Source organism: Bos taurus, chromosome 14, assembly GCF_002263795.3.
Source record: "Bos taurus isolate L1 Dominette 01449 registration number 42190680 breed Hereford chromosome 14, ARS-UCD2.0, whole genome shotgun sequence".
NCBI lineage: Eukaryota > Metazoa > Chordata > Mammalia > Artiodactyla > Bovidae > Bos > Bos taurus.
The window spans coordinates 28,361,464-28,389,297 of NC_037341.1; the positions used below are offsets into that span (position 1 = coordinate 28,361,464).

At 40.6% G+C, this 27,834-nt stretch overlaps 1 long non-coding RNA gene across 3 annotated transcripts; it reads left to right on the forward strand.

Annotated features, from left to right (window-relative positions):
* The first annotated feature begins 13 nt into the window (after positions 1-13).
* On the forward strand, positions 14-24,946 carry LOC112449575 (uncharacterized). Of its 3 annotated transcripts, none has more exons than XR_003038163.2 (6): positions 14-100; positions 4,155-4,221; positions 8,753-8,800; positions 9,254-9,399; positions 10,673-10,812; positions 23,286-24,946. It is a non-coding gene; the product is annotated as an uncharacterized lncRNA (long non-coding RNA). The 3 variants fall into 3 exon arrangements; XR_009490485.1 differs by lacking the exon at positions 23,286-24,946 and adding an exon at positions 15,577-15,884; XR_009490486.1 differs by lacking the exons at positions 14-100; positions 4,155-4,221 and adding an exon at positions 4,684-5,197.
* The last annotated feature ends 2,888 nt before the right edge of the window (positions 24,947-27,834 follow it).

The following is a 27,834-nucleotide window of genomic DNA, read 5'->3' on the forward strand; positions in this document are numbered from 1 at the left end:
GAGGAAAAAGCAAATCTTTTAGGGAAATCGCCCATAAAACAGTTCAGGAGCTGAAATAAAGCTATTTCCCTCATTTTCTTCTTGCTTTGGGATATAACAAGTAGGCTTCCCCAGGTATCTCCTAGTTACCCCATTGTTTGTGGCTCTTTCCCCTGACTTGGCCTACTTTTTCTTGTGGCTCCAAGACATCCATGTTCCCCTTGAAATGACAGCTCCTCTTTCAAGGTCAGAGAACAGAACCTATGTTTTCTTGCCTTCTTGGGCTCTGTCTTTCCTTGGTTGAGTCTGACAAATGGACCGGCAGCCACCCACCCTGCCTGCACAGCCATCTTTGCCCAGGTTCTCTTGGCTGCATTATCTGCCTGCCTGGGGCCTGTGCAGAAAAATGGAAAAGATGAATGACTGTGAAATTTAGTAGCCTGCCTTGGCACCTTCCTCGCTTTCTTTACTCAGTGCACACCCCAGCTAGTTATTTAGTCTTTGCAGTTTCCAAGGAAGTGAAACAGTCAAGAAGGAGTTTTAAAGCAAATTGTCCTGTCTTCCCTGGATGGTCTGCCTCCATATTTACATCTTTCTCAATACCACCCATTATGTTAATGTTGTTATGAACAAGTATTATTGTATTTGCTGGGGACCACCATTCTTTCAAATTCTTCTATAAATAGAAAAAAATAAGCAGACACACAAGTATAAGTTGCATTGCTTAAAGCCAGGCTTATTTGCAAAATTAGAATGTTCTGGGCTGTCAGTAGTTCATTTTTCATGGCCTGCTGATTACTACCAGTTTTCTAAGTTTTATAGGTTTAATGTAGCCCTAATAAAGGGCTTTTTGGTTTGTTTGCTTGTTGGGGTATATCACGCTTTTGCTGTATGGCTGCAGATGATGGTGATGAAAGTCGTTCAGTCGTGTCTGACCTTTGCAACCCCATAAACTGTAGCCCACTAGGCTCCTCTGTCCATGGAATTTTCCAGGTAAGAATACTGGAGTGTTTGCCCTTTCCTTCTCCAGGGGATCTTCCTGACCCAGGGATTGAACCTGGGTCTCCTGCATTACAGGCAGAATCTTCCTCAGAGAAGCCCATGGTTAGAGTTACATGAGCCACCAGAGAAGCCCATGGTTAGAGTTACACACAAAAAAATTAAAAAAGGCTATAATTTCAAAAACACTGTTGGAAACACACGTACATATATGTGCATAATTTCATGAAGCCAGGTCTGAATGCCACTGCAACTAAGACTGAGTTGATTTAGAACAGGGATTTTGTAACTTGCAGGGTTTTTATATCTGAACAAACTACTCAAAAAAATGCCCACTGATAACAAAAGTACTTATTGTTGTTTGGTTTGGATTTTGTTGGGCTTCCCTGGTAGCTCAGCTGGTAAAGAATCTACCTGCAGTGCAGGAAACCCCGGTTCAATTCCTGGGTCGGGAAAGATCCACTGGAGAAGCAATAGGCTACCCACCCCAGTATTCTTGGGCTTATCTGGTGGTTCAGATGGTAAAGAATCAATGTGGGAGACCTGCGTTCGATCCCTGTGTTGGGAAAAATACCCTGGAGAAGGAAACAGCTACCCACTCCAGTATTCTGGCCTGGAGAATCCCATGGACAGAGAAGCCTGACGGACTACAGTCTATGGGATCGCAAAGAGTTGGACATGACTGAATGACTTTCACTTTCACTCACTTTGGATTTTGTTTAGTTTTGGCTCACTGCCTCTAGGTTATGGACTTCCTAGGGGACAGGTCAGTGCTATTCATCTTCATACCTGCTGTAGGTCTGGCTTAGTGTTTGTGTAAATGGTAAAATAATTGTTAGCTGAATAAAATCTAAAGCATATTTTAAGTGCTTCGACTTCAGTAAAAACAACATTTGGGTGTTGTGGAGTGGGGAGAGAAGACCAGGAGGCAATCTTCTAAAAGTGTGCTTAGCCCAATAATACATTTAATTCCAAAAGTTTACCACTCAATCTCTTAATTTATTATTTAGAAAAGAAAATAGATGAAATTAAAAAACAGGCAAAAGATCAAGGTGGGAAACTAAAAGATACCTTGAGAAACAAATGAAAAAGGATTCTTCTCAGGCAAGTACACTGAATCAGCATCTTCAAGTGCATGAGGGAGTAGGGGGATTTCTACTTTACAAGTACAAAAAGAGAAAAGGAAAGGATCATTGATAAACCTCTTTGTCTTATAAGCTTTGGAAATGAAACACAGCCCACTTAACCTAGCATTTATTTTTCACAACTGAAATTCTGGTGTCCCTGCCCCCTCAAAAAAAAGAGAAGAAGAAAGAAAACCCCACACTGAGCAAGACGATAATCCCAAGAAGCTCAAAATTACGGCCTGAGAAGAAGGCAGATTGAAGAAATGGGTGATGACAGTGAAATGAATGCACGCACTGTGGCCCTTGGTACTGGCTCCACACCCAGTGTGGCTGGCAGAACTCCTTGCCTGCAGAGGCGTGGCCTCCTCGACCTTGACTAAGTGCTTGAAGTGTTGTCTTATTTTATTAAGGATTCTATGGTAGCACCTCTGCTTTCATTCCTAAGTAGTGTTTTCCTTCCTGCTTTCACCTCTGATCTAGTCCTTGCCAGTTCATGTCTGTGACCTCTTTAAGATATGAATAGTCTGCTCATTGTGAATGGACCCAGGGCGAACTTGTATATTGGAAAGGGCTGTAAGTTAATACTCTGAGCTTTAGTTGCCTTATTATTAGCAATTTAATTATGATGTGCCTTGATGTCATTTTCTTTATGTTTCTTACGAATGGTTTCTGGCAACTGTGGGTTTATGATTTTCACCAAGTTTGGAAAAATTTGACTGTTATTGCTTCAAATATTTTTTCTGTCTCCTCTGCTGTCTTTTCTCTCTTTTGAGAACTTCAATTACACATATGTTAGGCCATTCAAAGGTGTTCCACAGTTCACTGGTGCTCTGTTCATATTTTTGTCATTTTTTTCTCCATGTGGGTTGTTTCCATGTCTTCATTTTGGGTTGTTTCCATTGTTTATGTCTTCAAATTCTTGAAAATATTTTTTCCCTCCATTTTCAAATCTACTGTTAATCCCATCCATTTAAGTTTCCATTTCTAGAAATTTGACTTGGATCTTTTTCTCTTTATCCATCCCTCTCTATTCCTTCAGCTGTTTAAACATATAAAATACAGTTGTTGTAACTGATTTCATGTCCTTGTCTTCTGATATGTGTTAGTTCTGGGTCACTTTATCCTCATCATGAATTGCATTTTGTAACTTTTTTACATGCCTGTTCCTTTTTATGGGATGTGAACGTTGTCTTCCAGGGCTCCGAGTGGTCTTTTAGTCCTGCCCATCTCCTTGAGCTGTGTTCTGGGACACTTTCAAGTTCTTTAGACACAGTTTGATCCTTTCAAGTCTTGCTTTTAAGCTTTTTTGGGTGAGTCCACAGCTGTATTTTGTGTAGAGTTAATTTTAACCTGTCCCTGAGGCAAGACCTTTCTGAGTGTTCTACCTGATGTCCTGTGAATCCGGAGGGTAGAAAAGGGGGTTGGGGAGGGAGATCAGCACTATTCTTGGCCCCATGTGAGTTCTGGGTACTTTTCCTTGAATTCCCTTGATTGGTTCTTGCCCTAGTCTGGAATAATTTCCTTCCCTGCATGAGCTGGGCAGTGCTCTGCTGAACACTCAAGGGGATTCTTCCTCTGCAGATCACTGGAGTTTTCTCGTGCAGCTTTCTTCTTTCCTGTGCTTTGTTCTTCTAATTCTAGCCATTTTGTTCTCTAGACTTTGATCTCCATCTCCTCAACTCAGGGAGTCTACTGAGTTATGCCTGATTCCCTTTTCCTTCTCCATGGCCCAGAAATGCTCTCAAGGAAGTGACCTCAAGCAGTATCAGAAGTCACCTTGTTAATTTCTAGTCATCTAAGACCATCACCCTTCAATGCCTAATGTCCAGTGCCTTAAAGAATGCTGTTTCATTTATTTTCCCCAATATTTTTGGTGATAGGGCAGGAAGCCTTTTGAGTGAATCCAGTCCTTATCATACCTTGTTGGCAGAATCACCAAGTTCTTAATTTTCTAATCTTTAAAATTATACTTTAATTTTGGACTTACCTATGGAGTTAGATAATGAAGTAATTTGTGTTTTTGAATGTCATTACCTATCTTCTTTATAGCTCATCTCCTTTTAAAGGTTTATAGAGATAAAGATGCCAACATCAGACAAGAAAATCATGTTGGAAGGTAAGATGAAACAAGTCTAATATCCCCAAAGTTTATCTTAATAGTCAACTAAAATTGCTGAGCCCCTGCTTTGTGCCAAGTCCTAGACAAGGTACTGAATGGAGCATGCCAATAACGTTCTGTCCTGTTGGCAGAGAGTGTGCAGGCCTTGTCATGTTTCCAAGATGATGTCATCCAATACCTCAGGAGAGGCAGAATGGCCTGATATTAAGGCTGAAATTCTTCCTGAGGATACACATAAAGGGCAACCATGTGATGCAGTGGGCTTCCCTGGTATCTCAGTGGTAAAGAACCTGTCTGCCAATATGGGAGATGCAGCCTCACTCCATGGGTTGTGAACATCCCCTGGAGAAGGAAATGGCAACCCACTCCAGTATTCTTGCCTTGGAAATCCCATGGACAGAGGAGCCTGGTGGGCTACAGTCCATGCGGTCACAAAGAGTCAAACATGACTTAGTGACTAAACAACAATATGTGATGCAGTGACTGGTTCTCCCATCCTTGACCTCTCTCTTCCCCATTTACACCCACATTAGTAATTTGGTATAACTGCTTTATACTTTTCTAGGGTTATGTGCTTTCACTCTCTTGGCTCATTCTGTCTGACTTTCCTTCTGTGCTGCTCTGACTTCCTCCCAGAAGCCTTCCTTTATCCCATCATCAAGGCTGAGCACCTGTCTTAAGAGATTCCAGAGTCAGAACTCAGGCATAGCTCTTGTGACATTGGCTTATAATAGTTTGCTTGTCTGACTTCATGCCAAACTATAAGCTCCTTAAAGGGACAGATGATACTTTAATTCTCTATCCCCAGGGCCTTGGATACAATGTTTGGCATATAATCAATGTCAACAGTGTTCAATGAATGCACAGAATGAACGAATTAATCCTAAACTAAACAGAAGAGCCAGATTCAAAGTCCTGGTTCTCATAAGTTCTCTCAATATTTGTTTATGGAATGATGCCAAAGTACAGCCAGGTGAGTCAGATAGCAGTTCAGGTACTCACTTAACTGGTGGTCTGGCCAAAGATGATCTATTTGAAATGTAAGCCATTATTGTTCCACTACTTTTAAGTTTTATTTAGGCCTAACTCTCATAATTTATATGGTGTTTTTATAATTCCTCATGCTTATTTTATGTTACTAATAATATTTGCTGTGAACTGAAGGTTTGTGTCCTTCCCAAATTCATATGTTGAGGCCTAAATCCCCAATGTGATGGTGTTTGGAGGGGGAGACTTAGGTAATTAGGTCATGAGGGTGCAGCCCTCATGAATGGGATTAGTGCCTTTATAAGAAGAGATGAGCAAAATGATTGCTCTCTCTCTCTCCACTGAGTGAAGTTACAATGAAAAGATGACAGTCTGCAAACCAGGAGGAACATCCTCACCAGATACCGGATATCTGCTGTGGCCTTGTTCTTGGACTTCCTGTCTCCAGAATCATTAGAAAGAAATTTCTACTATCTATGCCGCACAATCTGTGGTATTCTTTTATGGCAACCCAAACTAACCAAGGTAACACTAATATATCTTATTTTACTTATAAATTATCTCATTAAAAATATATTCACTGAAAGTAGCATCTCCTTCAGTAACACCCATTCTTTCTCATATCTAACAATGATACTGGTTATACAGAACCCCCTTAGGTTGAGTAAATAAAAGTTTTAAGCCTTATGATCTTGGCTTCCTCTTTCATTCTGCCACACTTATGTGCTTATATTATCTGATATAATGATAACAATTCTGGTGACAGGAAAATTTAGGGATTATTTTATTTGAATGACTTATAGTATAATGTTTAAAGAAAATACTTGCGGATGATAGAAAATGATCAATTTTACCTTAAATTATCGATTAAAGGAATTTGGGTTTGCTATGAAAGGAGGCAGATTTTTTCCCCCATATAATTAAAAGTAATGGGATGAAAGAGTAAACACTAAGAACTCTTCTGGGATGTATAACTGTTTCCTCTGTTTTAGAGAACAGAAGGAGGGACCTTCCCCACACTGAGGAATTCTGTGCCGTATTCTGACATAGAATCTGGTGGGCTGGGCCTGGCCAACACCTGTTCTCTCTGAATAAAATTCTGGTGATGAGGCAGACATTTAGTAAGGCCTGAACACAAGCCATGTGCCCAGGGCACTTAGGTAGTAAGACATGACCTCCAACCTCAAGGAGAGGGAACATCCCTGAATCCTTGAGATGGGGTCTAAGTTGTTTCATTTACTGTTTTAACTCCAGTGCTTTCAATAGTGCCAGATCGAGGGTACAGATTTTAATAAATATTTATCACACGAGTCAATGGGTTCTGTTACAGCATAGCTGGGCTATAATTGGGAGGATGACCAAATTAAGAAATTATGGAGCATGTATGACTAGTTCTGCCTGTGTTGAAATGTGAGGTGAGGGTGTTTTTGAACAAGACCTCATGGGAGAGGTAACATGTGAGTTGGAACTTGAAGGCTGAGTCAAATTTTTTCAAGGGAGAAAAGAGCATTTCAGTGGTTGTGGAGACAGGTGATTGGAAGCTCTGCTAAGGGGCTGCTCTTATAACCGCGACTAGAGAGGACACAGACTTGACTGAGCAAAGTGTCATTGGATCTGCAGATGAGGGGGTGTTTAAGGATTTATATGAAAGAAACATGTCGATGGCAGGCAGATGCGGACTGACAGGCACAGTGGAGACACAGAGAACTCAGGTAAAGCTCCCAGGAGGAGGCTGATCGGAGGGTGGAGGCGCTGAGTCACCTTTGCTCTCCTTTTGACTCCACCCATTTCTCTCTCCCAGCTAGAACATCCACTCATGGACATGTGTTTTGTTTACTGTGGAGTCTTCAGTACCTAAAACACTTACTGACACATTTCATTTTTGCTGAATGAATGATTCAGATTTTGCAATCGTTGTCCTCAAGGATTGTGGTATTGTCTGGACTCTCACTGCTTTGTGTGTGGCCTGTATTCTGATAGGGAAGTCTCTTATGTCCAAACTTTACTCAATTCTTTGTACTTGTCCATTCTGTTCATGTTGTTTTTTAGCAAGCCTGGAGGTCAGAAGGATATTGCTCTGGTAATATCGTTGAAGACGTAGTAAGTCTTGTTAGCCTTTCCCAGTAAGTCTTCCATATTGTGTTTGAATGGTCATAGAACATCTAAACTGGAAGGTCCTTTAATAATAATGACTCTAATAACATATTTGACAGCCTATTGCATGCCAGGAATTCTGCTTAGCACTTTTTTTGGGGGTTGTCCATTTAATCTTCATAATTCTGTTTTATTTAATCTTTACAACAATCAGCTACTTATTTTTAATTTACAGATGGAAAAACTGATCCTCAGTGGTATTGTACAACTTAAAATCCTCCCCTCCCCCCCTTTTAAGGGATCCACTTGCTAGTTTCTAATTACAATGAAAGAACCAGAATAGAGCTGAACATGACTGTAAAAATGTGATGGTTGAGAAGCCAGTCTAGGAGATGAAGACCTGGACTGGAAAGCCCTTCTGTGATACTGTCCTCACCTTCAGGCTCCTGCTTGTACCATCAGAGTTGCTTGCTGGACACAAAGATAACAGCTGATCTTAAATGCAGAGTCACACTGTGAGGTTCCTTTACTTGAAGTTCTGAATTCAGTGATCAGAAGGGCAGTGTTTCAGTAATGACTCTGAGTTAAAGAAAGATGATCCGTCAGGCAACTCATGTCCCTTGGCAGGAGAAAGTCAACTTCCTTTGACATTCTGGGTTATCAGTCAGGATCCCAAAATGTTGATGTCGGATGCGTGGATTCCTAGTTGAGATCAAACTCACGGTTCCAGAGAGCGAAGGTCAGAGCACTGAAATGGATGCATTAGAATTAAGCTGGCTTCTGTCATAAAGCTTCATATAAATATTACACCCAGCTCTATAAGAACTCAGTGTTTGGTTTCTGAACCTATTAATATATAATGAGGCTATGGTGTAATTAATATCGTTTGTTTTGATTTTCCGTTAAATCCGCTTTAGTAATAAGAATGCAAGGTAATTATTCAGAAAGCCTTTTCAACAAATGTCAGTTTTCATTGATTAAAAATCAAGTCAGTGCTTCATTTGAAATGATATTTACAAGCATGCTTTAAGCCGAAATGAATAATTATCAGGTTATTGAACTGTGAGTTATCTGCAAAGAATTGTCTACTTTTTTCTTTTTGAGTTTTGCATTAAGGCTTGATCTCAAATAATAACAGAAGGCAAAACAGGGGGTGTTGAGAAGAAACATTATGCTTTTGTTTTGAGGAATTTCATTTTCTTTATTTAATGTTGAAGCCACAGTTTCTCTCCTCTGTTGGTTGTGAAATATCCAGAGCTGAAGTCTGGGGACGTGAGAGCCAAATGTTGTTCCCTGGGAGGGACTTGAAGCCACTGGTCACCAGCCACCGAGCGTGCCTCGGTTTCCCTGCAGCACTAAGCGGTGGTTGCGCCAAGCTGACTCAGGCATTTCTTTTCACTCTAGAATGGCTTTTTCTCCTACATATTTCTCTTTCTTTCTTTCACAGAAAACAATGGGAAAGTAATCTGTCATCTGTTATTGAGTCATGCTGAAGGTAATGTGAATTCAGAGCCCTTTGTTTTTTTTTCAGGGCCTGAAGAATGTACCACGACAACCCCAACAATGTAGACTGCAGTGTATTCATGTTTACAAATAGACATGTATATATAAGTCAAGTCAGCAAAATTATGTACTGCATGGATTTAAAAATAAAGTCGCTTGTGTGACTAACTCTTATTCGATGTACTCCAACAAAAGGACTGCAGCCTGCCAGGCTCCTCTGTCCATGGAATTTTCCAGGGAGACATACTAGATTGAGTGCCATTTCCTACTCCAGGGTTCTTCCTTACCCAGAGAATGAACCCATGTCTTGCATCTCCTTCACTGGCAGGTGGCGTCTTTATCACTAGCATCACCTGGGAAACCCATAACAAAATGACAGAAAACCATGACTGCATGCTTTCTCCATTCACTTACCCGGGATCTTTTGTCCCAAACCCACTTGTAGGTGTTTGAGACAGCCACAGAAAAACTGCCCAAAGTCCCTCTCTTGTGAACCTCACCTTTGAACCCGGGAGATTGACAATAATGAACAGCATGTAACATGTGGAGGATATCAGATGGTGATAGATGCTGTCTGGGAAGATTGAGCAGGTAAGTGGATTGGGGTGGAGGGCAGGTTTGGGCAGAGAAGGAGTTTCATTTGAAACTGAAAAGTGAAGTCGCTCAGTCATGTCCAACTCTTTTTGACCCCATGGACTGTAGCCTACCACACTCCTCTGTCCATGAGATTTGTCAGGCAAGAGTACTGGACTGGATTGCCATTTCATTGCAACTAGTTCATCAGAAAAGCCTTACTGAAAGGAGATAGTTGGGCAGGCCCTTGTAGAGTATAAGAGTGAGCCATGTGGCAATCTGGGGGAAGAGCATTCTACCTTCAGGCAACAGGGTGTGCAGCCCTACTGTGGTGGGAGGCTGGCCGTGGAAGCAGGAGAAGGAGGCCAGGGTAGCTGAGACAGGGTGCTGGAAGAGGAGAATAGTAGGAGAGCCAGTAGGTGGAATTGGAGAATAAATGAAATATCCACCTCCTGACAGCTCATGTCTGTCATAGAAGATGTGTTGTAATAACTTGAGGCTAAAAGACTGTTAACCTGATGGACAACTTATGTCCTGTTTTCTGAGTCTTTCTGTGTGAGCACTAGGAATGACATAGCCACTCTATCAGTGGCCATCACGGTGGGACTACTCTGGGTTCTGGGATCTGGTCATAATTCATCCCTGGTCATGGCAATTAGGCAACTTGGAAATTTTTTTTAAGTGAGAGGTAACAAGGAGAAACAATATTAGAGATGAAAAGAATGACCATTTTGTTATAATTGACAGCAGTGTTGGACATAGGTATAGGTGTATGGATTTAAGGTGACAAAGTTTTCAGATGAAATTCTGAGTGTTCTACATCATGATATTTTGGTAATTGTCCTTATATGAAAAAGGGACCGAATTTTTGAATACCATATTCTTGATTTTTGACAATCAGGATGTTCCATCTCCCCTTTTGGTTTTTCTTGGGTTCTCCTTAAGCGGTGGGAGAATGGGCTTCCCAGGTGGCACAGTGGTAAAGAATCCTCCTACCAATGCAAGAGATGCAAGAGACGCAGGTTCAATCCCTGGGTCAGGAGGCTCCCCTAAGAAGGAAATGGCAACCCACTCCAGTATTCCTGCCTGGACAATCCCATGGACAGAGGAGCCTGGTGGGTTACAGTCCATGAAGTTGCAAAGAGTCGGACACAACTGAGCATGCATGCAGGCACACACACACATGAAAACCAAGTAGCATGTTTTGTTGAATGATTAGACTAAGGTGATATGAGGGTGGGTGGGTAGGGGAAGATAAATAGGATGAATTTAGAATTTACTTTGTTTCCAGGCACTGTGCTAGGAATCTGTCACCCTCTTTAGTCCTCATAACTCTCTGAGGTGGATGGAGGAACTACTCAGCCCCACGAACAATCCTGTGTTTGCTTCTGACTCCATCATGCATCCTTGGAGAGATGATTCCAACAAGAGGTAAGGTGGAGACTGAAGGTGAGGATCCCCGTTTGTTAATGGTGGCTGCTGGAATGAAATGCCACTTCAAGGTACTTTCTTATCTCATTAGAGAGAACACCCTTTACAAGCTCCTTCAGGGACTGGAACATCCCTTCCCTCCAGTGTCAGGGGGCACTGCTTTCTTTGGTTATACACTGTAGTCGGTCAGAAGTACAAACCTTGAAACTACCCACAAGGACCCAACCAGTAAATGATCAAAAAGTTTGCAGTTAGGGTGGATGAGAATCTGGGAAATGTGAAGACCCTCAGTAATTCTATGGCATCAGAAAATTAAATTTCTGTAATAACAAATTACGATATAATGAGGTCACATTAGTGAAATAAGAGGCCCAGATGCCTCAATGATTTAATCTCGCTCTTCGCATAAGCTTGTGCTGAATTTTAATGAGTATTTTGATTGATAACATATTTAGTTCAAAATAGGTCTTTGAAGACAGCTGTAAGAGTATTAACATTTAAAAGATGCTATGATAGAAATTCGTTTCATTAAGTAGCTGATAAGAAAAAAATTACTGTATAAACCTGCCAGTGTCAGACATCCTGTTATGACCCATCTACTACTGAGCAAAGAGACAGTAATATGTCTTTATTGGGCTATTTTTGAACACTATAGGAGCTCATTTTCCTGATTTAAGGAAAAACCAAGTGACACCGATGAAACAGATACAGTAAATGCGCTAAATTCATGAAAAGAGAATTTCAAGTAAAAGCGGCCTAAATAGGAAATGGCTTTGGTGTTTCAGCTCTCGGTAAAATTGCAGTAGCTTTGAGGGCTTAGGGATTATCTCAGTGGGGCTGAACCCTTAGACCAGCTATGTAATGGTAGCATAACATGGGCCATAAATGTGAGTCACATATATGTATATACTGTTAGAATTTCTAGTAGCCAAATTAGAGCAGCAAAATGAAACAGGTGAAAATAATGCGTGGGATTTAACCCTAACTGTTTAAAATATTACCATTTCAATGTGTAATCAACATAAACATTATTCATGAGATATTTTATGTATTTTTTTTTTTGCATTAAGTCTTCAAACCACACCCTAGCCCTTCTTCTGCTCCAAAGAATGTAGAGCAAGTTTAATTTCTCATCCGTAGTGACAATCCCATTCACATTTTGTAAAAGATCTTTCCTCTCTGTGTCATGTCTGACATGCTAAACACCCAAGTTCTAATAACTCTTCCTCTTTTGAGTCTTTTATGCTGTCCTCTGGATGTCTTTGGGTTAAACAACTAGCCTTCAAAAATTTGATTCTCAGAGTTGGTATTATGAATGTAATGGGACTGTAACCCCATCTTGAGCTGAATTTATGCTCCTATTAGTGCAACAAGCTATCAGACAAAGTTGATAGTTAACTAGAGTGGACAGTAGACTCAAAGAATTCAGGGTGAAGCTGCCAATTTCTTCTGCCTTGAGATGTCCTGAAGCCAGGGGTGTGTGTATTGTGAAGCTAATAAGCTTTAATTTCAAGTCTCTCTCTTGCCTGGGCCCCTTCGAGGCCATAGGAGGGGCTTAGCAGTTTATTCGTATGGTCATATGATTTTGTAAATTTTACAAATGTGAGATAATTTTACTGTCTCTTTAACTTTAACTTAACCTTTGCTGTTTTTCCTCATGTTTGGAATGGCTGTGGATCTGAGTTAAACAGGAACTGAGCTGGGAATGTTTTTAGATTGGATTCAGTGAGACAATTATGTGGTATACAGTCACTTCATGTAGAGTTGTTACAACTGGACATGTTTATGTATAGTTCTTTCAAGCTGACCAGTGTAGAACTGAATTCCAGAAATCTTTCTCTTTCCCCTGGTCTTACTCGCCTGCATTAAAACACAATTCCAGCATCAGAGATTGTATATCAACATGACATACACTATAGATCCTAGGCCTAGAAGCTACACTGTGGAAACTTTTTTCAATCAATCATGTATAATTGCAATAAATGCTTTTGTTCTTATAGACACAGTTAAAACAGAAACTGTTGTCTAATATATAGTTGATAATAGGATGTATAAAATTATGACAACATGTAAATTTTGTCTTTTTTGATGGACTTACACAAAATAAAATTTATCAGGCTTCCAATGTTTTAAGTTTTAGCTACAAACTTGTAGCTGTACTACAGGGAATTGTTCAGTTGCTAAGTCATGCCATACATGATCATGTGGTTTTGTCCATTATTCTGTTAATATGGTGTATTACATTGCTTGATGTTCACATGTTTCAACAGCTTTGCATTTCTGGGATAAATCCCACTTGGTCATGGCATATAATCCTATTTATAGTTTGGTGGACTTAGATTTTGTTGAAGATTTTTACATTTATATTCATAAAGGATATTGTTCTGTAGTTCTCTTTTCTTTTAATGTCTTTATATGGTTTGAGGGTCAGGGTCATACTGGCCTCATAAAATGACTTAGAAAGTGTTTCCTCCTCATCTGTGTTTTGTATGTTTGTTAAAAATAGTATTAATCCTTCTGTAAATGTTTGTTAGGAGTCACCAGTGAAGACTTGGACTTTTCTTTGTAGGAAGGTTTTTATTGTTTTGTTTTCTGTTACTTTTTGTTTGTTTTGGTTGTCACTGAATTAATCCCTTTAGTTTTTATAAATTAATTCAGATTTTCTAGTTCTGTTCCCAATTTCAGTAGTTTGAATCTTTTTAGTATTACTGATATTTCATCTAGATAATTTGTTGGCATAGAGTTGTTTATAATATCCCAGGTAGTCTTTTCAACTCCTGTGGTTGGTAGCACTGTTTCTTATTTCATTCTTGATTTTAGTTTTTTTCATCCTCTTTATTTTTTGCTGATCAATCTTTTTAATATTTTGTCAAATTTATTGATTATTTTTAAGAATCACCTTTTGGATTCATTAATTATCTCAATTATTTTCACATTAAATTTTATATTAGTTTTCACTATTATTTTTCCTTTGCCTAATTTGAATTTAATTTGCTCTTCCTTTACTAGTTTCTTTTGGTAAAAATTAGGTTACTGGATTGACATTTTGCTTTAAAAAATATAGACATTTAAAGCTATAGATTTTCCTCTAACCACTGTTTCGGCTGCATACCATGAGTTTTGGAATGCTGTGTTTTTATTTTCAGTCATATCAAAGAATTTTCTAATTTTCCTTGTGATTTTTCCTTTGGTCCATTAATTATTTAGGAATATGCTGTTTAATTTTTATATATTTGTGAATTTCCCAAGTTTTCTACTGTTTTTAATATTTAATTTCATTCTATTGTGGTCAGAGATATGCTTTGTGTAATTTCAATTGTTTTAAATCTATTTAAGCTTGTTTATTACCTAAAGTACAATCTACTCTGGAAGGTGTACACTTGAGAAGAACATGTATTCTGATGTCATTGAGTGTAATATTCTATAAAAGTTTATTAGCTCAAACTGGTTTAAAGTGTTGTTAAGGTCTTTTATTTCATTACTGATCTTCTGTCTTGCTATTCTATTCATCACTGAAAGTGTGATATTAAAGTCTTCTATTATTGTTGAAATGTCTATTTCTCCCTTCAGTTCTATTTGTTTTTGCTGCATGTGATTTGGGGGTATCTTGTTAAGTGCATATTCATTTATCATTGTATCTTCTTAATGGGTTAATCTTTCATCATTATATAATGTTTTTCTTTGTCTCATATAGTTTTTCATAAAAATCTATTTTATCTGATATTAATACAGCCTTTGCAACTCTCTTTTGGTTTACTTGTTAGATGCAATATCTTTATCTTTTCATTTTCAACCATTCTGCCAATCTCTACCTTTTGGAGAATTTAATCCATTTACATTTAAACTAGTTACTAATGAAAAAGAGGACTTCCCTGGTGGCTCAGTCAGTAAAGAATCTACCTGCAATGCAGGAGACTGCCTGCAATGCAGGAGATCTGGGTTTGATCCCTTGGTCGGGAAGATCCCTTGGAGAAAGAATGGCAACCCACTCCAGTATCCTTACTTGGGAAATCCCATGGACCGAGGAGACTGATGGGCTACTGTCCATGGAGTTGCAAGAGTCAGACACGACTTAACAACTAAACCACCACCAGTAAAAAAGAACTTTTTTCTGCTGCTTTGCTATTTGAATTCATGTCTCATACCTACTTTTGTTGTCCTTTACCCTTTACTACTTTCTTTTATGTTAAATGTTTTCTAGGTTATTTTAGTATACCATTTTAATTACCTTGTCATTCATTTACTATACATTTTTGGGTTATTTTCTTAGTGGCTTCCCAGGAGATGACAGCACCTTGAATATTACAGTAGTACAGCACAACAGCTGGCATATAGGAGCTGGCATTGAGTAAACAGACAAAAAGAGTTACTGATTAGAGGAGGGAGAGGACAGGGGAGATGGCAGAGCTGAAGGATCATCAGCAACAGGAGGCAGAGGGAAAGCTGCAATTTCACTCACACCTGACGATGATGGCAGAGGTCTGGTTCCTTGTTGGCATCAATTCTGTTTACCCTCTTGAAAAAACAATCCTGTGACATCTAGGTAGTAGCTCTTTTTTTTCCTCATCATAGATGACATGGTAGCACTGGATCGCATTATGAATGATTGCTGCAAACTTCTTGTACGGTTCTATGTTCAAATCCTGTGCTTCAAAAACTAGCAGTGCCTCCTCCAATAAAGAAAATCCCCTTGCCATTTCCTGAGTAGTGAATCTCTTCAGGTCTTCAGTTACTTCTTTTTGTCTGTCTTCATCCTTTCTCTAGGCCTCCAATTTCTGGCGCTTCTAGCAGTACCAGCCACATCACCACTGCTTTTATGCTTGCTTCCATACATCCTGGACCTGAGACAAAGACCCTGTGCTACTGTACTCTACACGGTATTGTATAACAAAGTACACGGGAGCACAACCAGCTGTAGAGATTGCACACATGTTACAATGTTCATCAAATATGTGGACAGACTTACGTGATTGAACGTGTGAACACACGTTCCCACATACTGTACTGATTTCTCATGTACTTTTCTTCTATTAGAGGAAACACAGCCTATTTAACTTCAGTTTTTTCATTGATGCTTCTCGAATTTATTTCTCAGGCCTTTTACTTCCTTGAGCCTTAGATTTTATCACGCACTGCCCTACACAACACACACACTCACACCTTTAGATAAGATTATAGGATAGTGCACTGAGTGAGGAACTCACTTCTCTGTGGTTGCAGTCTTAGAAACACCAATATTCAGGAGAAGGAAGAAGGGACATAATGAAAGAGTGGAAGAAAAGGCTCTTCATTTTCTGAAAGCTAAGGCGTTAGGGCTTCAAAAAACAGCACAGGCCTTTGCCTAAATAGATATTTGTTTTCTGGTTATAATTTCACACTTTCCCAAAATAATGGCATGTAAAAATTTGTCTGAGATAGCAATTCTTACCATAATAGAAGGCTTTTCAAAATCATATCTTATATCCTAGTATCCCAAACCATTACATTCCTAATTGGTGGAGTGTTAGAGGATAGAGAAAAGTGACTATGAAGATTTATTCTGTCTTTTTCAAAAAAGAGAGGAAAAAATGCCTTGCAGTAAAGCTTGTATAAGGCTTGGCTTATAGGACAAAATAAGACCAAACTGTAGGGAGAGTTCCTGAAGCATATAAGAACAGGACATGGAAAAGGATAAGGGAAAGTCTAGTTTATGTGAGAGATCAGAATGAACGTTTTTCTTAGGCTAGAGGCTTAATGAGCTCTTCTTAAAGTCTGGAAATTCATACACTTCCCAGTTTGAAGTCATTAGCTTATGATGGCAAGCCCCTTTTCTATTTGTTAAATTGTGATAACATTTCCATAAGAAGTGGGAACCTGACCTGTTGTTTTTCACTTCTGGCCTCATTTACATACCTGAGGGCTCAGGAGATAAATGTAAGATGCACATGCCCTTTTAATTTCCCTTTCCAGATTTTCAACGTTTTCTAGTCGGCTAGATATACTTTCTTGGAGGCATTGTCTTTGAACACTTATATAAGACACATGTGGAGAATATGTCTAATGCTTTTTATAAAGGCTAACTTCTTTTTGCTAGATTTTCACCCTGGGGGTCTGTTACATTTTAGGAGGCAGAGAGCATGCTGCAGGGGGTGGGGAGGTCCAGGGTGTGCTCCAGAGCGGGGAGGAAGAAGACAGTGGAGTGGAGGGAGGGAGATGTGGCAGGAGGTTGATGTGACCCATCCCAACAACCTCATGTATCTTGAATTATTTTTTTTTAAACTGATAAAGGACTTGGAATAGCGGAAACTGGTGAAAGGGCAGAGTTGCATGGCCAGAGCAATGTGTGGAAGAAAACAGGACAGACTGTAAGAATGATGCAAGTGGACCTTCTGGTATAATCTCTGGAGACTGGCAGGAATTGTGGGGCAATCATAGACTTCCAGCAGCTGAAGAGTGGGTTGGGGTCCAGGCCAAGTGAGCCTCATCCTCCAAGGGGCTTCTTCTGATGTCATATTACATTGATGTGGCATCTCCTATTTCTCTTATCTCTTCATCTTCCTCATAAGTCTTCAAAACGTAGAAAACAAAAGTTCCAAGAGCATTTAATTTGTAGAGAGCAAGTTATTTGGAGGAAAACTCAAAGATCACAGAGAAATTAAACTTGAACTTTTTAGAAAATTTAGAGAATGAACAGAATATAAACAATTGGAGCAAGAGAAATGGCTGCAATGTCCTACATGTATGACATTGGACCTGATACAATAATCTACGTAGTCAGTAAAAGCAGTTAACTGATCCTAAGCCACTTCATTTTCCCTTATATGTATTGTGCATGGATCAACATATAGTACAAAAATCATTTTTTTAGAGGTCATATGTTGACATCTTACATGTCATCTAAGTCATCCTAATAACATGAGACAAGTAGCTAAGGAAATAGCAGCTTTATTGACTTGAAAATGATACATTTCCCAAGTATTTTTCTTCTTTTACGTATGCTTATCTAGTTATTTCCCACAGTTATAGGTTTATGTTTGGTACCTATGTGTCTGCCTTGTACCTGTCTCAGACATATGTGTGTATGTGTGTATTTTTAAGCTGACAATTTTAAAACTGTTTACTCTGACGTTATGAAGTCTTTTAAATTATTACTAGTTCTTTTCAACATAGAGTCATCCATAAATACAATGAACACATTCTAAACTAATTCACTCAAATGACACCAGCTGCAGGAGCCTTGTGGAGGACATCATTTTGTACCTTTGTACATCACCTTCTACATTATCAAATTCAGTAAGTTCTTTTTCAATCAGTCTATCTATCACATTTGGCACTGGTGATTAACTTCTTAAAACACTCTTTTTCCTTGAATTTCCAGATTTCACTCTTTTCTGGTTCTTTTAAAACCAGAGTTTCAAGGTTCTGTTTCTCCTTGCCTTTTTGTTATTACAGTCTGCTCTGGTGTTTTTTTTTTTTTTTTTTTTTGCTGTTCCTCAGCTGATACAGTGGAATAGGAGTCTCTCATGTCTAAAATTCAGAGAAGGCAATGACACCCCACTCCAGGACTCTTGCCTAGAAAATCCCATGGATGGAGGAGCCTGGTAGGCTGCAGTCCAGGGGGTCACTACGAGTTGGACACGACTATGGGACTTCACTTTCACTTTTCACTTTCACACATTGGAGAAGGAAATGGCAACCCACTCCAGTGTTCTTGCCTGGAGAATCCCAGGGATGGGGAAGCCTGGTGGGCTGCCATTTATGGGGTCGCACAGAGTTGGACACGACTGAAGCGACTTAGCAGCAGCAGCAGCATGTTTAAAATTAAACAGGGTCCTCTGGCTCCTATAATTTCCTTCCTTTTTTTGTTTTTGCTGTTCCTCAGCTGATACAGTGGAATAGGAGTCTCTCATGTTTAAAATTAAACAAGGTCCTCTGGCTCCTATAATTTCCTTCAGTGGAAATTCACAGCTCCTGCCCCAACTTGTATCCTAGCTGAGGCTCCCCACTCCCAATAAGAGTCATGAACCTTTAAGAAGGGGATCCTAGAATTTAAAGCTGACTCTCTGCACACTCTACTCAGCTGCCATCACCTTTCTTTCTTTTCACTCACTCACTCATTTATTTATTCTTTATAAATCCCACAGGATTAGGAACTAGTTCTGCCTTATTGCTCCTTCTATTTCCACAGCCTAACAAAGCTATGGCTTTAACACTGTAGGCACCTGAGAACTGTTTGTTAAATAGGTGAGTGAAGAAGTGGATGAATGAATGAAACTTCCCCAGGTAGTTTTTCATTGCTGTATATTTCCTAGACCTGTGTTAGTGTAGTATTTGTTGTTGTTTGTGTCTGATTCTTTTGTGACCCCATGGACTGTAGCCCACCAGGCTCCTCTGTCCATGGGATTTCCCAGGCAAAAATACTGGAGTGGGTTGCCATTTCCTCCTCCAGGGGATCTTCCTGACCCAGGGATTGAACCTGCATCTCCTGCATTGGCAGGCAGATTCTTAACCTCTGAACCACCAGGGAAGTCCTAATTACACTCTGATTCATTGCTGTTTAGTCGCTCAGTTGTGTCAGACTCTTGCGACCCCATGGACTATAGCCCTTCCAGGCTCCTCTGTCCATGGGGGGATTTCCCAGGCAAGAATGCTGGAGTGAGTTGCGATTTCCTTCTCCAGGGTGTTGGTGTGGTAACTTACTTATAAAGATGGCTGCAAAGCCTCCTCTCATCCTGCCTGTTGCCCCTCCACTGGCTAACTGGCAGCCCTCACACCACAAGGTGGCATCTGTTTCCCCTGTTTGTACCTGGACTGGTCCTCTGGCTTTCGTTAATAAAAATTGGTGCAAGTGATGCTGCATGAACTGTAAGATACTTTGCAGCCTTGCTCTGGGGTAGTGTATAAGGAAGCCTGTCTGACCAACTGAAGGATGAGAGGTTATGTGCAAGAGGACCGACAAAGCCCACCTGACAGCTAGCACTGACTGCCAGACCTGTGAGTGAAGCCAGACACATTCAGTGCAGCCAGCTGTTGAAGATAAATGGAGCCACATTGAACAAACCCAAGTGAAGACATAAGAGGAATCACCCAGACAACCTGCAGAGTCACATGAGATGACACATTGCTGCTTTTTTAGGCATAAGACTTAAAAGATGGCATGACTTTAAAGAGGAACAAGTCAATGTCATTCCCTTTAAGGAGCTTATAATCTACCAGGAAAAGCATGTCACATACCTTAAATAATTTCTGGTTCTCGTGTGAGCAGATTATGGGTTCAATTGTACAATCTTTCTCCTGCAGTTGTGAATAATTCTTGGCAGCTGGGAAAAGGACATCTAACAAAAATAAAATGAAGACAGAGACCTTGAAAAAAATCACATTTAGCCTAATAAACATGAAATATTGAAAACAGGGGGAGATATACATACATAAAGCTAGGAAATTGGAGCCATTTATTTTATGCATTAGTTGGAAAGGAAATATGAATTTAGTACTGTCCTCACCATCTCAGCTTTTCTCCATGGGAGCATGCAGGAAGAATATATTTACATTGGGTTCTCTACAGATATTATATATATTTTACATACAGGCTCTGACAGACTCAATTCAGAGCGAAGAGTAATCTTTCAGATACTTTTCATTGCATTTATATTATAAACTCCATTTGGTGAGTGAATATCACTGCAAGCCTCAGCATTCATATGCTAATGTTATAAGTTGGAGTTGTCAAGAGAATTATGCACAGGCTTGAGTACATGTGTGTGTGAGTGAGTGATATTTGTGTTTGCCAAAGTGGCATGTGCTCCTGAAGGGAGAGTGTGTCTTATCTTACTAGCTGTCTGGTCTCAGTTTCTCTCTCTAATGTGCCAGGAAGAAAATGTCTTTATCACTGAATATTTTGTTGATGCACAGATTCCAGGATGTCCTCCAGTGGTATGAGGCATGTGTGTGTGTGCGTGCATATATGTGTGTGTACATATTAGGAGTAGAGATTAGCATGCTTTTTGTTTCTGTGTTCATCATTATAATCTCATTGTGTGGGATATCTCATCATTTCATGTGATATTTTCTAACAGTTTCTCAGAATTTTAAACTCTTGGTTTACCTGTATTTATGAGACCATTTAGCATGGCAGCTTCATGGACTGTAGCCCACCAGACTCCTCTGTTCATGGGATTTCCCAGACTGGAATACTGCAGTGCGTTGCCACTTCCTTCTCCAGGGAATCTTCTGGACCCAGGGATTGAACCTGTATTTCCTGCATTGGCAATCAGATTCTTTACCACTGAGCCACCAGGGCTTCCCATAAGCACAATCTGCTACTACGGCTGCTAAGTTGCTTCAGTTGTGTCTAACTCTGTGCAACCCCATAGACAGCAGCCCACCAGGCTCCCCGTCCCTGGGATTCTCCAGGCAAGAATACTGGAGTGGGTTGCCATTTCCTCCTGCAATGCATGAAAGTGAAAAGTGAAAATGGAGTCGCTCAGTCGTGTCCAACTTGTAGTGACCCCATGGACTGCAGCACGCCAGGCTTCCCTATCCATCACCAACTCCTGGAGCTTGCTCAAACTCATGTCCATCGAATAGGTGATGTCATCCAACCAGCTCATCCTCTGTTGTCCCCTTCTCCTCCTGCCTTCAATCTTTCCCAGCATCAGGGTATTTTCCAATGAGTCAGTTCTTTGCATCAGGTGACCAAAGTATTGGAGCTTCAGTTTCAGCATCGGTCCTTCCAATGAATATTCAGGACTGATTTCCTTTAGGAATGATTTCCTTTTGAGCATTAGCTACCCATACTCCTTGCTTGGCCTTGCAGTAATAAACACTGCAATTTCCTAAATCACAAACTGGTGTCAATAGATTGGCCTTCCTGCACATAGGTGGGCAGACCCAAGTTTCATTGGGTAACAAATGGACAAGTTCATGGTGCCCATTTTAGCTATTGTCATAGTTCACAGTGACTTCTTAGAACATGTGGGACCTGTTCCTCAGTCTGTACCAGAGCTTCCAATCTCAGAGGTTTTTCCAGCAGTAAAACTCTGTGGGGAGTCACATCTTAGTGATAGGGAGCTGGTGGAGTCTATTTTGTCACATGAAGGGGCTCATGGTGATATCAGGAGCTTATTAAAAAGGTGGAGAATGATGCCTAACCTAGGTCATGACCCCAAGATCATTAGGTATGGCAGAACTCCCATGTCTATGAGTTTCCTGACAAATATGCTACTTTTATATTTGTATATACATTTCTGTATCTGTGAGCAGCGTTTGCTGATGGCCTTCTGTCTGTCCTTTGCCAGTGAGAATGTTGACTCCAAGAATGAGGTGTATTATTTTTTCCTTGTCTGTAGCTTTGATCTCTCCATGCTTTGTAATGATAGAGCCATCCTCTATGTGAAGCAGTCTAGGAATGTCTGCTTTATTTCTTGCACAGAGAGCACCTGATGTCAATAGATAGCAAAGGGCCAGAAGGATTGTTCAGGAAAGAAAACACTGAGGCCAGCGTGCTTGGAAAGTCAAGGCCTAAAATCTAAAGGCGTGTGTGTGTGACTAAGACATCACCACAAAAATGACACATACAAACTTTGGGAAAGAAACATTGAACAAACAACGTTTGTGGTTTGTGAATTATGGGCCTAGATAAATGAGAACTAAATCGTCAGGACAACTTGGGTGATTTCTGCCTCGTGAAAGTTCCCAAAGATTCATTTATATTTCATTTCTCTGTGATGGATGGCTCCATAAATTTTGGGCAAAGGCAGGAGGAGAAAGACTTACACCTACAGCCTAAGAGTTCCCACCCACCTTGAAGGGTGCTGATTCTGCCGGTTATAACATGGAAGCTGTCAAGTATTTTTGGATTAGGGAGGTGATTCTTGCAAAGTGGTCACATATTGATTTGGGAGGGTAGGGGTTCAGACTGACACAGTGCCATTAGCAGTGGGAACTTCCTTAGATGACCTTAGTTAATATTCATTCTTCTCCAAAACTGAGATATGTCTGACAAACTGCATGAGTTACTGCATCTTTTTATTTGTGTGCAGCAGAGACTAGAAATTTATGAAATAGGAAGTGATAAATCAAAGAGATGGGAATGAATAAGAAATGGATCCCTCAAACTTTTGTATTTGTTGATGCACGGGCAAAAATAAACAGCCTAGAAAAGGGAAGATAGTAAAATACTTTTGAGTTCCTCCTAGAACGTGCAATATAAACACGATGCATTATATTCATTTATGCTCCTAGAAGGCACAAATTTGTTTTCTTGAGTGCTCAAAAGAAAGGATGATTTGATACATGGCAAAAAAGTGCTGAAAGAAACTTTGAAAACATTTGCCACTGGAGCATCATTTCAAACCTGTCAGAAATGTGGGTAGGAAATGGGAAAACTTCTGCCTTGACAATGTTTTGGGGGAAAATGGGCTAACTAAACAAATATCATTTGAAGGCAGTAAGGAGTAAACTGCTCAGAAACACAATTTTATTTCCTTTTACAGATTCTTCTTCCAGAGTTTTTAGTCACTCACAAAACAGATGTCATTTTTGAAAATGCCGAATTGCAAAATACACAAAAAAATCAGCGTCCTTCAAGAATACTGTTGTGCTTTCTTCTCATTTGCTGGTAGGAAACATGTGTGTCTTGAATACCAATTATCTTTTCAGTTCAGTGTTTCCTTCAGAGAACAAAAACTTTCTGGTACAGCTGGAGAGGACAAATAAAATGGTATCACAGAGGAGCAACTCGCACCTTGGAACCAGCTGTTTGTGCTATTTTGTCATCTTCTCTTTAACCCCTCAAGTTCTGGGTGAGCACATGGAACATTCTGGAATGTGATCAGGTCTCTGTGTGTGTGCACTTAGGACTTTCTCAGATTGCCCTGGAAGGCAATGTGCAGATGGACAGACCTGTATTCTAGTCCAGCACTGACACTTATATGACCTTGGGAAATCTACTTAACTTCTCTAAACTTTGTTTTCTTCTTCTGTGAAACATTATAATCATGTTTGCCTCATAGAGTTGTCATGAGAATTAAGTAAGACAATGTATGTTAAAATACTTAGCATGTGGGAACTTCCCTGGTAGTCTGGTGGTTAAGACTTTGCCTTCCAGTGCAGGGGGTGGAGGTTCGATCCCTGCTCAGGGAGCTGAGATCCCACATGCCTCTTGGCCAAAAACCCAAAACATAAAACAGAAACAAATTGTAATAAATTCAGTAAAGACTTTAAAGTGGTCCACAAAAAAATCTTAAAAATAATTCTTAGCATGTGGCACTTAATAGGTGCTCAACAGATGGCAGTTGTTTCTATTTGAGGCTGACGTCTTGTTTTTAAGCCCTGTTCTACTAGCCTATTATGGTGATAAGGCACAAAAATTATTTGATGTTCAGGTGATTGTTCCTCTGAGGCACTGAATAAATATTGAAGCACCTACTGTGTGTCAGCACCTTCACCTGTCCTGTGGTGATTCTCCCATAAACCTACGTAATTGTATCATTATTGCCATTTTCTGGATAGGAAGCTGGCATGCAGAGAGGCTCAGGAAATTGCTCAAATTCAAGGCAATGAGCGATAGAACTGAGAGAGTCATTTCCTAGGCAGGTTGATAAGGAGTCTAGGGGTCCCCAAGGAGAGAGGGGTCTGGAATTCTCAAGGAGGAAGAAAGGACAAACTTTTTTTCTTTCTCTACATTCCTTAGGCTTATATAACAATAATGTATCCTGCCTAAGGACAGTCTCTGGATTAAACCTTCTGTTATCTTAAAATGTAAATTATGGAAGTAGACCTGGTCTTTACAAGGATGTATCCTGCCTGAGGACAGTGTTATCTTAAAATGTAAATTATGGGGGTAGGTCTGATGAGGTCTTTACAACCTCCAGACATTCTTTGGATTATATAACTTCATTGTTAACACTAACAAGCGGGTACTCTTTCTGCCCCCTTCTGATGCCTATGTCAGAAGCTTTCTCTATCTCCTTTATACTTTAATAAAACTTTATTACACAAAAGCTCTGAGCGATCAAGCCTCGTCTCTGGCCCCGGATTGAATACTTCTCCTCCGGGGGCCGAGAATCCCAGTGTCTTCGCGTGATTCAACAACAACCTTTCATCACTGGATGCCAGTATTCACGTTTTGAGTTCAGCACTCTTTCCAGAGAGACTTCCTAAAATAAACTTGTATCTGATGCTCTGTGATAACCTAGAGGTGTGGGATGGGGAGGGAGGTTCAAGAGGGAGGGGATGTATGTGTACCAATGGCTGATTCATGTGGATATGGCAGAACCAACACAATATTGTAAAGCAGTTATCCTCCAATTAAAAATTTGTTGTTCAGTTGCTCAGTCATGTCCTGCTCTTTCTGACCCTATGGACTGCAACACGCCAGGCTTCCCCATCCTTCACTGTCTCCTGCAGTTTTCCCAAACTCATGTCTGTTGAGTCTATGAAGCCATCAAACCATATCATCTTCTGTCACCTGCTTCTCCTGCCCTGAATCTTTCCCAGCATCAGTGTCTTTTCCAATTTAATTGGTAGATGTTCAATTAAAAATAATTAATTTAGAAAATCAAAAGCAAAATAAAAAAAATAAAGTAAACAACCCAACAACAACACAAAATTGAACCCTTGGGGTGAGGTACATTGATGAACCTCATGAGGTGCTCTGTGGAAAAGTCAGTCTGCAAAGGCAGGGGAAGGCAGGCTCCCTCTGTGGCTCTGAGTCAACCAGAAAGCTTCAGAGATGAGAGAGTACTCTAAGGGGAGACTGATAGTGATCTGGGGGGAATGGAGCCAGAGGCTTCCAACTGTGATTATAATATCTTTCCTATTTACAGAAAGTGCATTAGCTATAATTCACATTATTTCGAGCGAGGCTCATCCACACCTTTGCCGTTTTGCAGGCTCCCCCCGACTTTTGAAAAAGGAAATTTAGAGGAAACTATCTAATGTGCTGCACCTTTACTGAATCATTGTCAGGAATCACAGGCTTTTCTATGAGAAGCAACCTTTGCGTAGAAGGCTTGATTTCGTACCCTTTAGCTTCATGTTCCCAGGTGGTGCTAGTGGTAAAGAATCCGCCTGCCAGTGCAGGAGACATAAGAGACTCGAGTTTGATCCCTGAGTCAGGAAGATCCCCTGCAGAAGGAAATGGCAACCCATTCCAGCTAGAGAATCCCATGGACAGGGGAACCTGGTAGGCTACAGACCATGGGGTCACAAAGATTTGGACATGACCGAAGCGACTTAACACGTATGCAGACTAAGTAAAAGAGGTTTTTTAAAAAAAGTAAAAAGTAAGATATCGGGTTTCTTGAGTGTGAATGGAGTTGATTCAAGAGATTATTATTTTCATAATCTCCTTCAAAACAAAGGGGAAGAAAGGGCAAAGAAAACATGACCTCTTAGTTTCCCAAAAGGAAGGTTTTCATGTCAGATGGTGAATCCAGAGTCAAGCGTGACATGCTATTCTCCTCACTGTCTTTGTTCTCGGGAGGCCTTTTTCACAGACTCAGGGCAGCTTAGTCTGAAATGAAAATTCCTGGTACCCTCCACACGGGGGTTGGAAGTGGATGCTTGGATACTCGGAGTTGTTTGAGATGAGGCCATCAGGCTGCGTCTCTGACGGAAGCAGTCATTCTGAGGAAGAGGCTTGCTACTGGCGACAGCGCTGGCTGGCGGGACCCCAGGGGAGGGCAGGGCCAGACCAGCACCGAGCAGCCTGAATGGCCTTCTGGGTGGAAGTTACCATCCTCCGCTTGAGTCTCTTGCTGCTGACTGATGGATACCCCCTGTGCCTTTTCCCCGGCACAGCTGGAGTGTTCAAGAAGGCTTCCTGCTTCTGGTGACTTTGGAGGGAAGCACAAAGTTTAATTTCTTTGAAGTCTGTGTATCTGTTTGCCTGATCCTCCTGAGGCCACTCCACTGGAGTAATGGGGGAGAGCAAAATTGGCTTGTATCATGTCCCTTTCTGTCTTTACCATTTTTCTAGCTGTATAATAGTTGGCGTTGGGAAAAGCAGACCCTCTATAAATTCTACTAGTGATCTGATAGCCCCAATACGATAGGGGCTGGGGGTGTTGTCAATAGTATGACCTGGGACTAACAACAGGTATTCCAGTCACGCATGCCTGTGTGCTAAGTCCCCTCAGACATGTCCGACTCTTTGCGACCCTATGGACTGTGTCCTGCCAGGCTCCTCTGTCCATGGAATTCTCCAGGCAAGAATACTGGAGTGGATTGTCATGCCCTCCTTCAGAGGATCTTCCCAACCCAGGGATCAAACCTGGATTGGCAGGCGGGTTAATACTAGTAGTTATTACTACTAGCGCCACCTGGGAAACCCATTCCTGTCATAAATGAGATAAAAAATGAAGAGGTTCTTCCTTCTCATTTCTACCATGATGGCATAAAGTCACCCGTCTTTATTCTGGAGCTGTTTGGACAAACTTTTGCGGGGAGAATTTTTGCTATGGCCAGCACTGAAAACTACTCTCATGAAGGTTATAGGAATATGAATAATAATTCGTATCTTCACCAAGGTGACTGACCACGCTGGTTTGTCTGTGACTGAAGGATTTCCTGGGACGTGAGGCTTTCAATTTTAAAACAGGAGAGTCTCAGACAAATAAGGATGTTTGGTATCCTATCAAAGAGGACAGCAGGGTGTAAAACACTGAACTGAGAATTAGAAATCCTGATATTAAGTGTTGCCTGTTTAGCTGACCAGCTGTGTGGCCTTGGGTAACCTTTCCAAACTGCAGTCTCCTCAGCTGCAAAATGAAATTTCTGGCTGTATGGTCCATGGAGTTTCTTCCTGATTCAATAGCGCATGATTTTAGGACTATTTACAGTGACTGAAATGGGAGCAAATTATAAAGATTTATATAATGTCCTAAAAAGGTTGCATTTCCAGCTTGGATAGAGACTCCCCCACCTCCCCCTCCGAAATCTGGAATGACTCCACCTCGGTTCCAACCAGCCTGTACTAGGGCATCTTTCTGCTATTGCCTCACTGAGTTCAGAGCAAGGACATTCAACCTCCTGCACCCA